This window comes from Phalangium opilio, unplaced genomic scaffold (assembly GCF_054372755.1).
Source record: "Phalangium opilio isolate 3A_F unplaced genomic scaffold, DU_Popi_V2 ptg000031l_1, whole genome shotgun sequence".
In the NCBI taxonomy this organism is placed as follows: Eukaryota; Metazoa; Arthropoda; class Arachnida; order Opiliones; family Phalangiidae; genus Phalangium; species Phalangium opilio.
Window position 1 is genome coordinate 10435034 of NW_028324158.1, and position 14148 is coordinate 10449181.

A 14148-nucleotide genomic window follows, 5' to 3' on the forward strand; every position below is an offset into this window, starting at 1 on the left:
ATAATAAGGTAAGGGAAAAATAGGCCTAATAACATTATCGAAATAATTACCCAGAAAACCCAATAAATAACAAAAATAACAATTTTTCGGTACCATAAACTCGAAAATAGCATTTTGATCCTGATGGTCGAAAACACCAGCTCTAATTCAAACGCCATATGAAACCATGGGATTTATAAAGTAAAACTGAGTCAGTGTCATTGAGATTTGTAATCCTGAACAGACAATTTTCCAGGAAAATCTGTAAAGGCTTAACCCAGACATCATTCCTTTGAAGTTAAATTTCAAACGAAAATATATTTCATCAAAGCTATAATTGAACTAAATTATAATACTATATAGTACTAAAGTGAATTCCAGAGAAAATATTCTATAGTGTTGATGGGTGGTTTATGTTTCTACGGTTAGAATTTTCTTACATTGTTTATCTGAAGAATTATAAGAAGAATATTGTACTATAAACAAATATAATAACTGTAATCTATTTATAGCATGACTTATAAATAGATACTAAATTACTGCGAAGGCACCAGTAATAATTCTAAAGCGTCCTGGTTTGATTCCGGGTTTCGGCACCATTTGTGTTTACAGATTTATATCCCAACAATGAAATCTGCTAAAATTTTGAAAATTTCTAAATCTCATATAGCTAAAAATATTTTCCCAGTGAATCTATCAACAAATGCTTCCTGCTTTGATCCCGGGTTCCGGCACCATTTTATGTTTGCAGATTTATATCCCAACAATGGGTGGGATCCGGTAATATTTGGAAAAGTACTAAATCTTAATATAGCTACAAATATTTTTCTAGTGAATCTATAAACAAATGTTTATCACCTTTATAGTTATGAACTTCTAAAGTGAGCGACATTAGATATCAAAGGGAATTCAAAAGTGATATTAAACTACCCATAAAGGCATAAAATACATTCCACTAAATTTCCATCGCAACGAATCGAAACGAAATAAAACAAAAGCGAGATGGTCCGTATCAGAATTACGGACGAGCTTGCCGTAATGACCGGCATCGGCCACCAAAACCCAAACCCCAAGTTAGTTTTATCTTGTTTAAAAATGAATCCCAAAACGGGACGACACGACGCTCAATAAGGCACGAGGGTATATATTCAAACATTACGCAATATAAATCAAAACAAACGAAGGGAGGTATTATTAGCCGTTATTATTTGCAAAGCGCCCTAATCGCCAAGGCCCACATTTAGGTCTACTGTATTTACCACCAAATAATACTGTGAGTGAAATTTGAAGATAAGGTAGTTGAAGAATTGGAAGTTTAACATAGTTGAAGTTACTCATAACTGCTGTCAATTTCAAACGATTCCATAGAAATTTTGAACAAGAGTTCATTATCCCTTCTAGTATATAAGTAGGTGGCCATCTTGGAAAATGGTGTGTTAAAGAGATAGAAAACGCGACAAGAGGCTTAAATTTCAACGGATTCGATTGAAACTTTGGGTACTATTTTGTTATACTCCATAGTGGAGATAAAACATTTTTCGTTGGAATTACTGACCATCCCTGGAAAATGGTGGACACAGGCAATTTTTAACTAATTTCACTGTACTTAATACGTACTTTAACTTCCTCTTAACCATTCCATCTAATTAAAACAATATTCTATTTATACTTTTATCCTATTAGAAAGGGTTTTAAACATGTCCACACTCTTTAGAATTTATGAAGGAAAACGGCCAGAGAGATATCTGCACCAATAAAGGAAGCGAGGAATTTTTGTTTGGCAGTAAGTAGACTTTTATCAACCGCAGTTCAAACCGCATTGAAAACCTGAAATCAGCGCTTATTAAGTCTAATTCAAAGTCGCTTACAATCAGCCTTAATCTACGGTATCATTTAAAATTGCGTTATAACTATAAACAGGCGCATCTCGATAAGCCTTGGCCAGGGATATAACTGCGAGCGGGGCTTTTCTCCGTTTGTTTAATTGCGACGGTTTCCTTTCCGGAGGGGGAGGGGGGTTTGGGTTTCGAGATGGGCCCATCATTTACGTAAACTAACGACATCACCTAAGCCTTTACTCTTTACGTGGGAATTAGCTAGGCTCCACTGTCACGCGCTGGAGTGCACCAGGGCATTCTAGAGTCAGGAGGGAACAGCTCGCAAACAACGACGGAGTGAGAGAGAGAGAGAGAAATATCTACCTATTCGATAAATCATCAGATTTTGTCGGAGAACCGCACCGCCTATACTCTTTCGTTTAAATTAGGTGTAAACTGTTAATCGGAGTTGCTACCTCCCCAGCAACCCCCCTTCCATTCTATTTAATAATCAGTTTTCGTCTAGTTATAATCCCATAGGGGGGATAGCCAAACAATACATACCATAGTACAGTCAAAATACAGGAGAATGAGTTCATAATATAGAGTATACATCAACTCCGATTGTTTCGTGAAATGATTGTAGTATTTCAATCAACCGCTTTATCTCCAGAGCCCCTTGGTCTACAATGCTGAAACTAGCTTTGTATAAGGAAATTGGTTTTACCAGGGATAGATTTAATTTTAGAAGTAAGAATGGAGAACAGAATAATCTGGGCGCGCGTCAAAGTCCCGGACCCCCTTCCACGGAACGGAGGGGTATGAAAAAGGAGGCGGGTCATAGCGACAGAGGTAAAAAGGAATTTGAAGTAAATACTAAACCTTCTCCATTCATACTTCTCACATTAAGTATATTCCTGGTTTTACTAAGAAAGTTTTTATTTAATAGGGGGCCATCTTGTAAAATGGAAACCAGGTAAATATCGAAAACTTGACTATACTATTTATAAAGCGATATAAAGGAGTGATTCAATGCTTTTGTCGTATCATCAGTCAAACCATGCATGCAAGAAGGAAGTTAACTTAGGAAAGCAATTTAAACCATTATCTTTCAAAGGATATCTAAACGACAATAAAAACCGCTAGACACCGACAAAAAATAATTTGAGAGTGCGGTTTCTTTGAACCGATTCTAATAGATAGATATATCTACTTTCTTTAGAAACGTTGCCGGAAGAGAGTCATTTTACTTCCAAAAATCTATCAGTATTCGTTTCCTAAACGAATTTAGATCTATTTTGACCTATTTCCGCAACGAAATTACTAGATTTATCGTCTGCTTTTACAAATTATACCATATCATTCTAATAATAAAGATAAAAGTTTATAAAGTCGGTAATATGGTTACTAATAGGTATAAATAAAATTGAGGTTATAGCCAAGCTGCTAAAGGCGTATATTCGCGACTGCAAAGAGCTAGCTCAAAGCGAGGATTTACGATAGAAAACCTTTGCAGAATTAGGCTTACGAAGTAAATATTATATTGACAGAAAACAAAGTTGGTTCACTTTGAAAAGACGAATTATGTCGAAAGGAATGAAAGAACATTTACAATTCGAGAGTTAATTCTATCGTAGCTGAACTGTATTCGGAAGTTCACAATGAACGTTTATCCCAAATAGACTTAGAAGACTTAGAAAACATAGCGACCCGGTTGCCTTATTAAAATTTCAAAATTGGAATATAATATGGCTGAAAATGCAAATATCTGTTCCCCATATAAGAGAGATTTAGAATATCAAAGTAGATAATTTTTTTGATACTTGGTCCTAAGGCCTAATTCAGCAAGAGAAATGTTTTACATTGCATACACAATGATTTGTGAAAAAAACATTAAGACTAAAATGGAAAATATCCACTTGCAATATAAATGATATAAATATATTGCTAAAAATAAATTATAACAATGTATCCTACCTCGCAAATCTTTTAAGATAATAGAAAACATACTGCAATATACATTTCTCCTCTCTCAAAAATAATTTAATTGGATCAAGCAACGCTTTCATGAACTGTTCAGAGTGGTTGAGCAATTCGATGAATTATATATATTTGTACACTGCGAGGGTGTACTCAAATGCAAAATTTTTAGGCATAAAATTTTCTAAAACAAACCTCGAATGGCTAACCAAGTTTGGTACATCGCATTATACGCCATTCTACATTATACCGAACAGGTTTTTCTGTTAGAATTATTTTAATTTTTCTGGATTTTCTTTTTTTTTCTTTTTCGAATTTGGTATTCAAATTGAGACTTATATAATATGATGATACCTGCAACAAAAGGTTTGGCTGCGCACGGAGATATAAAAGCTTTCAGTACAAAAGTGGATTGTGTATATATAATGGGGTACTCAGAGGGAGGGCGGATGGATGGAGAGGGCATTTCACTCACCACCGAATGCGGTATAAGTGTATCTATATATATATCTATATCTGTCTTCAAAATCGAATTTTTCGCTACACTAGCTTTGCCACCCTCGTACCCACACTCAAGCCACCCCTCTTCACTCGGAGATGGTTTATACCGTACTACTCTACTGAGAAATGGCTTGTTTGGAGCGAAAATGACGTAAGATAAGTTTTTGAAAGAAATATTCAATATTTTCCAGGAATATCAAAGAAATATTCAATATTTTCCAGGAATATCAAATAAATATTCAATATTTTCCAGGAATATCAAATAAATATTCAATATTTTCCAGGAATATCAAATAAATATTCAATATTCTCAAGGAATATCAAATAAATATTCAATATTCTCAAGGAATATCAAAAAAATCGAAATGATAACAAAGATAAAACGGATACATAAATGGTCAAAATGGAGTTAGAACATTTTAGCCCTATAATATCGAAAATATAAAAGTTATCTTGGGCCTCTCTCTCTCTCTCCTTTTTCCCTATCAGTTCTTTCCTTGGGGCCAAGGGATAAAAATCCGCAGGCCCAAACCTTTTTACGGATATTTCTCCAAACATTGATCAGATATGGGAATAGCGATTCGTTCGCATTTCACTTTTTATCCAACCTAAGTAAAAGGAAAGTCTACTTACTACCCGCCTTATCCGTTCGTACTTTTACAAAATATATAAGGGGAACATAATCTGGAAACTTTTGGTTGGTTGGTTAAAAACAAAACTTATAAGGGGAGGGTTATAAGCGCTTTATAATGAGCCGCCGAACGAAAGTTTATATATATATATCGAGATATATAAAGAAGTAGAAATTCAGAGTCGTGCTCTAATACGAATATCGCAATCATGAAAAGTATCGATTTCGGTTCAAGTAACGGTTACGTAAATGAGTAAACAACGCTGTATTATTCTTTAAAATATTCCAGATGCTATCAATTCTTGGTTTTTTTTATAATATTTGTTTCTATTTTCTAAAAAAGTTTAAATATTCTTGAAAATACTCGATTCTTTTTAATTTATAGTGTAGTACCCTTAATAATACTCGAATATTATAAATTCTAGTCTAGTATCCTTAATAATACTCAAATATTATAAATTCTAGTGCAGTATCCTTAATAATACTCAAATATTGTAAATTCTAGTGCAGTATCCTTTATAATACTCAAATGTTATAAATTCTAGTACAGTATCCTTAATAATACTCAAATATTATAAATTCTACTACAATATCCTCTTAGTGCAAAGAAGCAGTATACTTAAAATTGTCGAATACTTCATTCGTTAAACATAAACATACTTAACGTATAAGCTATTTAATTTAAAATATAATTTAAATCTATAATAATGGATTTTTCCTATAATTTAAAATGATAAGCCTCGCGCTTCGGAAGAACCCTTATAAATTACGTAATGAATCCCCAGTCCCTAACGACGAGGTAAATGTCAAAACACGCACACGCTGTCACTTCGAATTACTATCTTAATTAATAACTCACACAATTCCATTAAAAAAAAAAGAGAAAGAAAAAAATCCTTATTAGAAAAAGATTAAAGAAATTCCAAGAAATTCCTGGAATTCCACGAAAAGCGTCTGAGAGAGAGACGATTCTCGTTTAGACAGTACAGTACAGCTAGTAATGAATATTCAATTCCGGTGCTACGCAAAATACCAAAATAAATTGCTACGGACTGTTATTGGCGTAACAAATCACCCCGAGTCTTGCAAATCTCTCACTCGTTTCTCGAGCTTACAATCAATAACCTTAGCTATTCCTTTTATAAGTAAACAAGACGGCCCAAGGGCTCGTAATAGTAGCCACATCGTACGAGTGAATAGCCCCTCTATACCCTATACCCTAATGAGTGGATAACCCCTCTCTACCTTACCCCGTGAATAGCGCTATTTTTTACAATGCTTAAATGATTTACCGTACATAAAATCAGAGTGAATAGCCCCTCGATGCCCTCAGAAGTATCCGACCCCAAAGATACAAGTTCAGAAGCATCCGACCCCAAAGATACAAGTTCAGAAGTATCCGACCCCAAATATAACTTCCGAGCATAAAAAATTTCGCCAGACCCACGCGGTTTCGAACCCAAGGCCTTCCGGATGCGAAGCGGTTGCGACAACCACTACACCATTGATATGTATACCAATACCGATCGTTTGACTAAATCTTATTTGAAATAAATACTAACTCTAAAAAAATAACTTCGGTATCTGAGCACGAACTTCACTAGGTACTGACCCTATATATGAACCTTCTTTGAGCTAATTTAGTTGTGAATTTAAACAAACGAACATAAAAGAACTTCTCCGCACCCACGTGGTCTCGAACCCGAGGCCTTCCGTTTGTGAAGCGCGTGAGATAACCACTGCACAGCAGATACATTTACATGAAGGCATCGTTTGACTAAATCTTATGTGAATTAAAAACTAACTATAAAAAAATAACTTCAGCGTGTGAACACTTTCTTAATCAGACAAGACTTCATTGGGAACTGACCATCTTGGACGATTGAGCTTTCTGTCACTGTCATTCAATGGTGCTACCAACTGCGCCACGATACACGATGTCGAACTCTCTTTGAGCTAATTTAGTTGTCAATTTAAACAAACGAACATAAAAGAATTTCTCCGCACCCACGTGGTCTCGAACCTGGGGCCTTCGGAGTGTGAAACGGGTGAGACAACCACTACACAGCAGATACATATAAAAGTGAACATCGTTTGACTAAATCTTATTTGAATTAAAAACTAACTATAAAAAGTAACTTCGGTATCTGAGCACGAACCATTAGACACGACTTCACCGGGCACTGACCACTTCGAGCACTGATCCACTGTGGGATACTAACCACTTCGAGCACTGATCCACTGCGGGATACTGACCACTTTGAGTACTGATCCACTGAGGGATACTGACCACTTTGAGTACTGATCCACTGAGGGATACTAACCACTTCGGCCTCTGACCATCTTCGAAGATTGATCTGTTAGGTATTGGCATACAACGACTCTACCAACTGAGCCACGATACACGATGATGAACCCTCTTTAATCTAAATTAGTTGTGAATTTAAACTAACGAGCATAAAAGAATTTCTTCGCAGAAACGTGGTCTCGAACCCGGGGCCTTCCGTGTGTGAAGCGGGTGAGATAACCACTACACAGCACATACATATACACAAAGGAATCGTTCGACTAAATCTTATGTGTATTAAAAACTAACTATAAAAAAACTTCTGTATCTTAGTTTACAACATAGACTTATGCCGACGCATACTTTTCGTATCCTATAAATTTCTAACATGAACTTATGCCCATTTAAATTAAGGCAATAAAATAATGGTCTCTCTCGCTTTAAATATATGGAGCAAACGTAAAACTCAATTTACAATGCTTAACCACAATTAAATGCTATGCTTATACTTACTATTAAAATCCCCTTCCTCTTAAAATACACGAAAGGAAAATATCACCTCACCACAATAGTCCTGGTCCATGTTGAAGTAACGCCGCCGATACGGCGGTCGCTCATTTTCGGCGGCGAAACCTAGCGCCATTTTCGGAGGTGCAATGCTGCCAGACACATTTCCCTAGTATTTTTTGGACTGATTGTCGTCGGCTGCTATTCATTCCGTATTTGGACACAGAACATCCCTAAAGGTTAATTTTTGTTCACGGAAACTTTAATTGGCTTAATTTCAATACTATTTAATTAAATTGGAAACCTCAATTTCTAAATGTGGAACAAAATATAGTAAAAAATTAAAGAATAAGGCTAGGACGCTGCCATTTTATAATTGTGCCCTGCAGTTCTCTCAATTATGAAGCAGACGATAATCAGTTACCAAAACCACGGCCCACCCGCTCACGGACGTGATCGAGTTAGCTATGCGAATAAAAATCCCTCTCTCCGTAAATGGCGGCCGATCACGTGATTTTATTTTTTCCGCGGAAAACGCCGCGAGATTCTTGAGAACTATGCGGCGCTCAAATGGACCAATACTATTCTCTCCCATTCACTCTCCCTTCAATGACGAACGAAAAATTTTATACTGCCAAATGCGGTACTCTTTCACTACAACGACGCCGCCACCCACCTCCACCGACATCAACAGGGCAGGTCAAACTAAGACCCACATCGTAGATGTTCATCATACGATGTGGTTAAAAAATATCGTAGTCCTACGACCCGAAAACAAGTCTACCCACACCAAGACGCGAGAATATATTAACTAAAAGTTGTCAAAGCCAAAAGGTAATCAGTAAACATTCTCTTTCTGATGCCGCATGCAATAACTGCAACAAATATTAACCGATTTAAATGAAATTTAGTACACTGGTGTATTAAACTGTAAAGACAGTTCACGTAAATTTTTATTAAAATCGGTTGCCATCTTTCAAAATGGCGACCATATAAGAAAACCAGCCTTCCAGAAACGATTGATAACTTTGTACAGTAAAATTCAAGCAATTCGATCAATTGATATTTTTCGTAAAATTTTAAAGCATAATCGTAAAGCTTATATGATTTAAATCGGTGACATCTTGAAAAATGGCGGTTTATATTATTTTCTTAACTAATTTCGTGTTAATCTCTTTCCGATAGATGAAGTAGTGGTAAAAAAAATGAAGAAAGAAGAAAAGAAAGAAAAAAAAACAGAAAGTGTTAGCAAGCTTGTAGTTTATAGGTGGTATCGAATGGTTTTGGCGAAATTTCTCTAGAGGGGCAGCTTTAAAGTTGTCGCGCCCGTTTCTTAGCGAGTCCCTAGGTGACTGGTGGTGGTGGTCCCCCCATTTCACGAGATAAATTGGGAAAGAGAGAACCCTGAAGTAGTAAAATAGACCTCGGTATCGAGCAGGGACTCCTCAAGGACTAATAAACATCCCTTCTTTTAATGAAAGGCCAGATCGTAAAAGACAGGAGGAGACTATACCAAGGCCTACCTGCATGCCTCTCGATGCTTATTTCATTCCTATACCCAACTTAGGATGTCAGACCGTATAGATAAAACAATCGATTCTTTTATTTTAAAAAGAGGATACTCAGAACTAAGCCTAACTTGAAATAAAAGGATGAAAAGGATTATGGTATAAAAATTTATGACGTAATACCTCTTTTTCAGGTTAGTACAATACGGTAATGGCCACGTGGTCAAAATCGAGGGGCAAATCACTGATGAATAATTAATTTAAACCCATAAAATAGACCAATTTCGTAAGTCTAATTAGGCCTACAAATCAGCCACCGATTACAAAACCAAAATTTTGGTATCATGGGATATTAGATACGTAATATCAGCGATAGATTTAATTTTAGAAGTAGGAATGGAGAAAGTTTAGTATTTACTTCATTCCGACTCATAGCCCAGTATAGAGCCCCTCCCTCCAACACGAAACGAAAACTTTAAATTATCTTATTGGCTCAGTTTTAAACTACGTTTTGATGACGTTGCTGACGTGGACGGCGAAAAAATACGTAATTCCTTTTTACCTCTGTCGCTATGACGCGCCTCTTCTTTCATACCCCTCCGTCCCGTGGAAGGGGGTCCGGGACTTTGACGCGCGCCCAGATTACTCCGTTCTTCATTCCTACTTCTAAAATTAAACCTATCCCTGGTAATATAATAATAATTCTGACAGCATCTCATCTTATTTTAATTTGCATAGATCAACTTAAGGACGTATTTGTATATAAATATATACTGTATATACGTTTGCCACAAACAAGGAAAAGGAGGGTAAACACTGCAGTCTGACAGATTTAATTTCGATTAATAAGTACGAACGGTTGGTTGCCCTTATATATATACATCTTATTCCCAATGCGAGATGTTGCGAAGCTTCCCATCCAATACCTCGGTATTAAAAACCTTAAGTAAACGCGCTCTAGATTTAATACCAATACTCTTCAGTAAGTAAAAAGAAAAAAAAATTGAATATCCACCACGAAAATGGGGGTAATTTTCAAATTATAATAATATAACTAAAAAAAATCGTCCTAGGCCACCCTCCATTTTTTTCTTCTCTCTTACTTCATCTCTTCATACTCAAACCCTAATTCAAACATTGAGAGATTGATGTTGGAGAAATTAAATACGAAAGATTCACGTATATAATTAAAGAAAACTCGAGCCTTCTGTTAAATAGTAACAAGGTGAAAATACATGGTCTTCCAGGTACTTCCGGTGTGGTAGAACCGGACCGGAAGTGCAGTGGGATGGTACTAAGGGCAATCAAACAGCTTGAAAAATTAAGTGATTAACCATAATTCCAAGAGATTTATCAAAAATTCTGGCTAAAGGTGTTGGGGTTTTAAAAAAATCCTTTATTAACTACTCCAATATCCTAGAGTGTGGGTCTTCGATATGTCGGTAGATTAAACACATAGGAGAGGGTTTTGGAACGCGAGAAAAATATCCCCAAGGAATTTCAAGAGCGTATATGGGAGTAGAAGAAGAAGAACGGAGTGTGAGAGCTGAGAGAGGAAAGAGAAAAAAAAAAGATTTTTCGAAATGGTAAACCGATAAAGTCCTAATTACTAGCGAATTACTTTGGATGGTGCTGCTGCTCGGAGCTGCTGCATAGGGGGGGCTGGAAGATCCTTTTTTATTCGTTTTCCAACGTGAGATAGTTTACTGGGAAGATAGGGCTAGATCGTGAAATAGGCCTTTCCAATGTAAAGAACGAGCTAAAGTTCTTTGAATTGGTTTTAAAGAAAAATATTCCACGTGCAAAGTTGTACACGAGGCTTTGATCAAAATGGTTCGAAAAGGCGTCGTGGTTAAGGGGTGGAAACGCACTGAACTATCGCAGTTCTAGTGTTTTATGACAAGGGAAACCTAGCACGGAATTTTTGGCGAGGTAAAAAATCTATACCAGGGCGTAGAATAAAAAAAAGAATTTATAAAAAAATTCTGCTTTAGAAAATATTAGAATGGGGATCGTGCAGGATAAACAAGAGGTTACAAGTAAACCCTTACAATTTTGTCGCGCTTTCTAATGTATTTTAGCAATGTATAATGAACTCCATATTGATTTAATAGCAAAGGATAATTATTACAAAAACTATATTTAGGCACTGTATAATTAATGCCTTACTTATATACAGTAACATTGCTAATTAATATTGAAATCGTATAAAGAATATCTCCTCAACAAAAGCCGAGATACAACAAACCCCAAAAAATCCTTATTTCTCAGCCTGTTACGGCTACAATGACAGGGAGCCGAACATAAAGAGGTCACACAAAAGACACGTGTCCTTGGAATGACCCATATTAGTTTAAAACACGTTTCCGCACAATTTAAATGAGATCATAGTGTTTAGCAGACGGCATAATGAATTTTAAACTTTTTAGGACGGTCTGAGACAAGGACTAGGCAATATCCACGTCGGCGTTACAGCGTCACTTTCGGCGAAAATGAGCCAAATAACGATGAAACCGAATTAAAAAATTAAACACCGTTAGCGGAATGCAGTGAGCAACAAAAAATGTCGAGTCCGCACGTTTAATTACCGAAATTCAAAGAATAACAGCGAAAACATGATAGTGGAGGTATTTTTAGTAAGGTCTCAAACACAGTTATAGAAAAGCCCCGTCATGAGTCCCGAGGAACAAACAATACGAGCTTTTCCAAGACCTATGGCAAAACGCTGCCAGTAGATAAAACCAAAAGACGGCGATAACACGAAAAATAGTTTAAATCACTGAAAATTAAGTTTGATTACCGTTAACGGAAGGCTTTAGAAGTCGTTATGTGCAAAAATCAAACGAAGCCAACTCGATCACGCGCTCAGCAAAAAAAATCCTTATTTCTCAGCCTGTTACGGCTACAATGCGGCTCTGGAGCAATGAGTTAGATCTCTATGAGATAGATAGAGTTACAATTCAAATACTCGCGTATGCGTATTTTATTTAACACGTTTAAAAACTATCTTGACAGCTTGTTACACAGATTATAGCAGCAGACGTTAATAAAAAAGTTCTTAGGGTGGCGCCACCCGTATTTGATAAAGATTCATGCTCGATAAAAGGTGTATTGCGAAACGTCGATCTCGAGATCTCACGTTGTGACTCTAGGTTTCATATATATATTCTATCTCATTGCTCTGGAGTAGTTTAAAGAGAGCGAAGGCGAGACGACGACGAAGGCGGAGCTGACGACGAAGGCGGAGCTGACGACGAAGGCGGAGCTAATCTTCCGTTTTTATGTCTTTTATGTCTCCGTAATATTTTTTCTCCATCATAGATGGCGACAAAATAAAAATGGAGACGCGCATTTTATTCTGTTAAATAAATTGGCTTGTATTGTGAGATTGCGCGTATGTGTTTCTATATACTAGATCCAAGCAAGGAATAAGTAGTTTTCCCAATAGATAAGCGGTTATTTTTACCGTTTCTATGGTTGAATTCTATTTAAAAGTGTTTAATTTTAGGTTTGCAATATTAATGCGAATCCCCTATATCTATGCTAATGTTGAATCTGGGAAGGGTCTCCTGTATGGAATAGGACAGGCTTAATGGATAGGGAGGGGTTCGCGGACCCAACTTTGAGTATAACTCAAGTAAACCACTTCTAATTAACCTGATATCAATCTAAAAGTTTGGTCAAATTAAGTTTCGAATTATGACTGTGCCTAAAGATCAACAAACATTCTAATAGACAAAAAAATGCATTTAGCCTAACCAAGCGTCGCTTTACCTTGAATATATGACTTACGTCACTTCATAACAAGGTCCAGTTTGTAACCAGCAACAAACTTATGGAACATATCTTATGGTATTACTCATAAAAGGTAAGCGTTTGTACATTGATGCCAATGTCCTCGTGTGGCAGCTAATATAATTTAAAAGTTGACGCTAAACATTTTTGAGTGACACATGTCTACCCCCTCTGTAAAATATAACTTTCTTAATGCACTTTGGAGACCTTGCAGAGAGAGTGTCGCGCGAGTCTACGAATATATACGTTTCTACCTTGATGCACTTTTTTTATACATACATACATATATATGTTTGGCCTGAGGGCTGAAACTTTAGATTGACAGTGGCAAACCAGGGTTCGGGTGACTCTCAAGGCCCTGGCCCTATTTTTCCAAAAAGAGCTCGGCTATATGGTTATATATCCTTCCCCTATACACTCAAAGCCAGCCATCTCACTCCCTTTTCCAACTCATAGAAAATCTCCCAGACACGGAGTGATGCGGAAAAATGGCGCCTCTTTACGATACTGTTTTGTATCATATATTACCCGGTTATTCAGAAATGTACAGGGAGGGTTTTTACGTTCACCAAATACAAGACTCGAACCAAATAGATAGGTTAAATTTAATTGTTAATATGAAGTAAACAATTACAAAGTAACTTTAGGTTCATCTTGAAGGGCATGAAATACTTCAAGGTTGGAAACTTAGAACCGTACATTTTCTTTTTGTTCATTAAGAAAATTGGGAAATTGAAACAATTAAGATAACTTTACATGTACGCGTCGAAATTTCCAGTTTCGTCCTCATCAAGAAACACTACCACTAGGGGTAGATCGCAATCTAACCATGCCCATGTTCCAAGCAAAATCTAAGACCCTGTTTGTGTAAGATAACTAACATCGCATTGAAATCTTCAAGACCTAACACCATTTGAACTTATCACACTGCATCCTTACTATGACACCAACTATAAAACGAAGTATATCATTGCATTTTCCCGCTCTACACTACACGAAACGTACTCGCAAGTTATCTTGGTTTAAAATATGCAGTATAAAGTATAACCAACGTCAATATAAGATAAAACTTCAATAATACGTCATAGGTAAAGAGACTTTGCATCCGTAGCTTTTAGATTCCGAGCTCGGTGGAGTAACGTA

General features: G+C 36.5%; 1 long non-coding RNA gene across 1 annotated transcript; it reads right to left on the reverse strand.

Moving 5' to 3' along the window:
* Window positions 1–11296: 11296 nt before the first annotated feature.
* LOC149690563 (uncharacterized) lies at window positions 11297–12512 on the reverse strand. The gene is made up of 2 exons (XR_016383758.1): window positions 11799–12512; window positions 11297–11690 (listed from the first exon to the last, which is right to left on the reverse strand). It is a non-coding gene; the product is annotated as an uncharacterized LOC149690563 (long non-coding RNA).
* Window positions 12513–14148: the final 1636 nt, after the last annotated feature.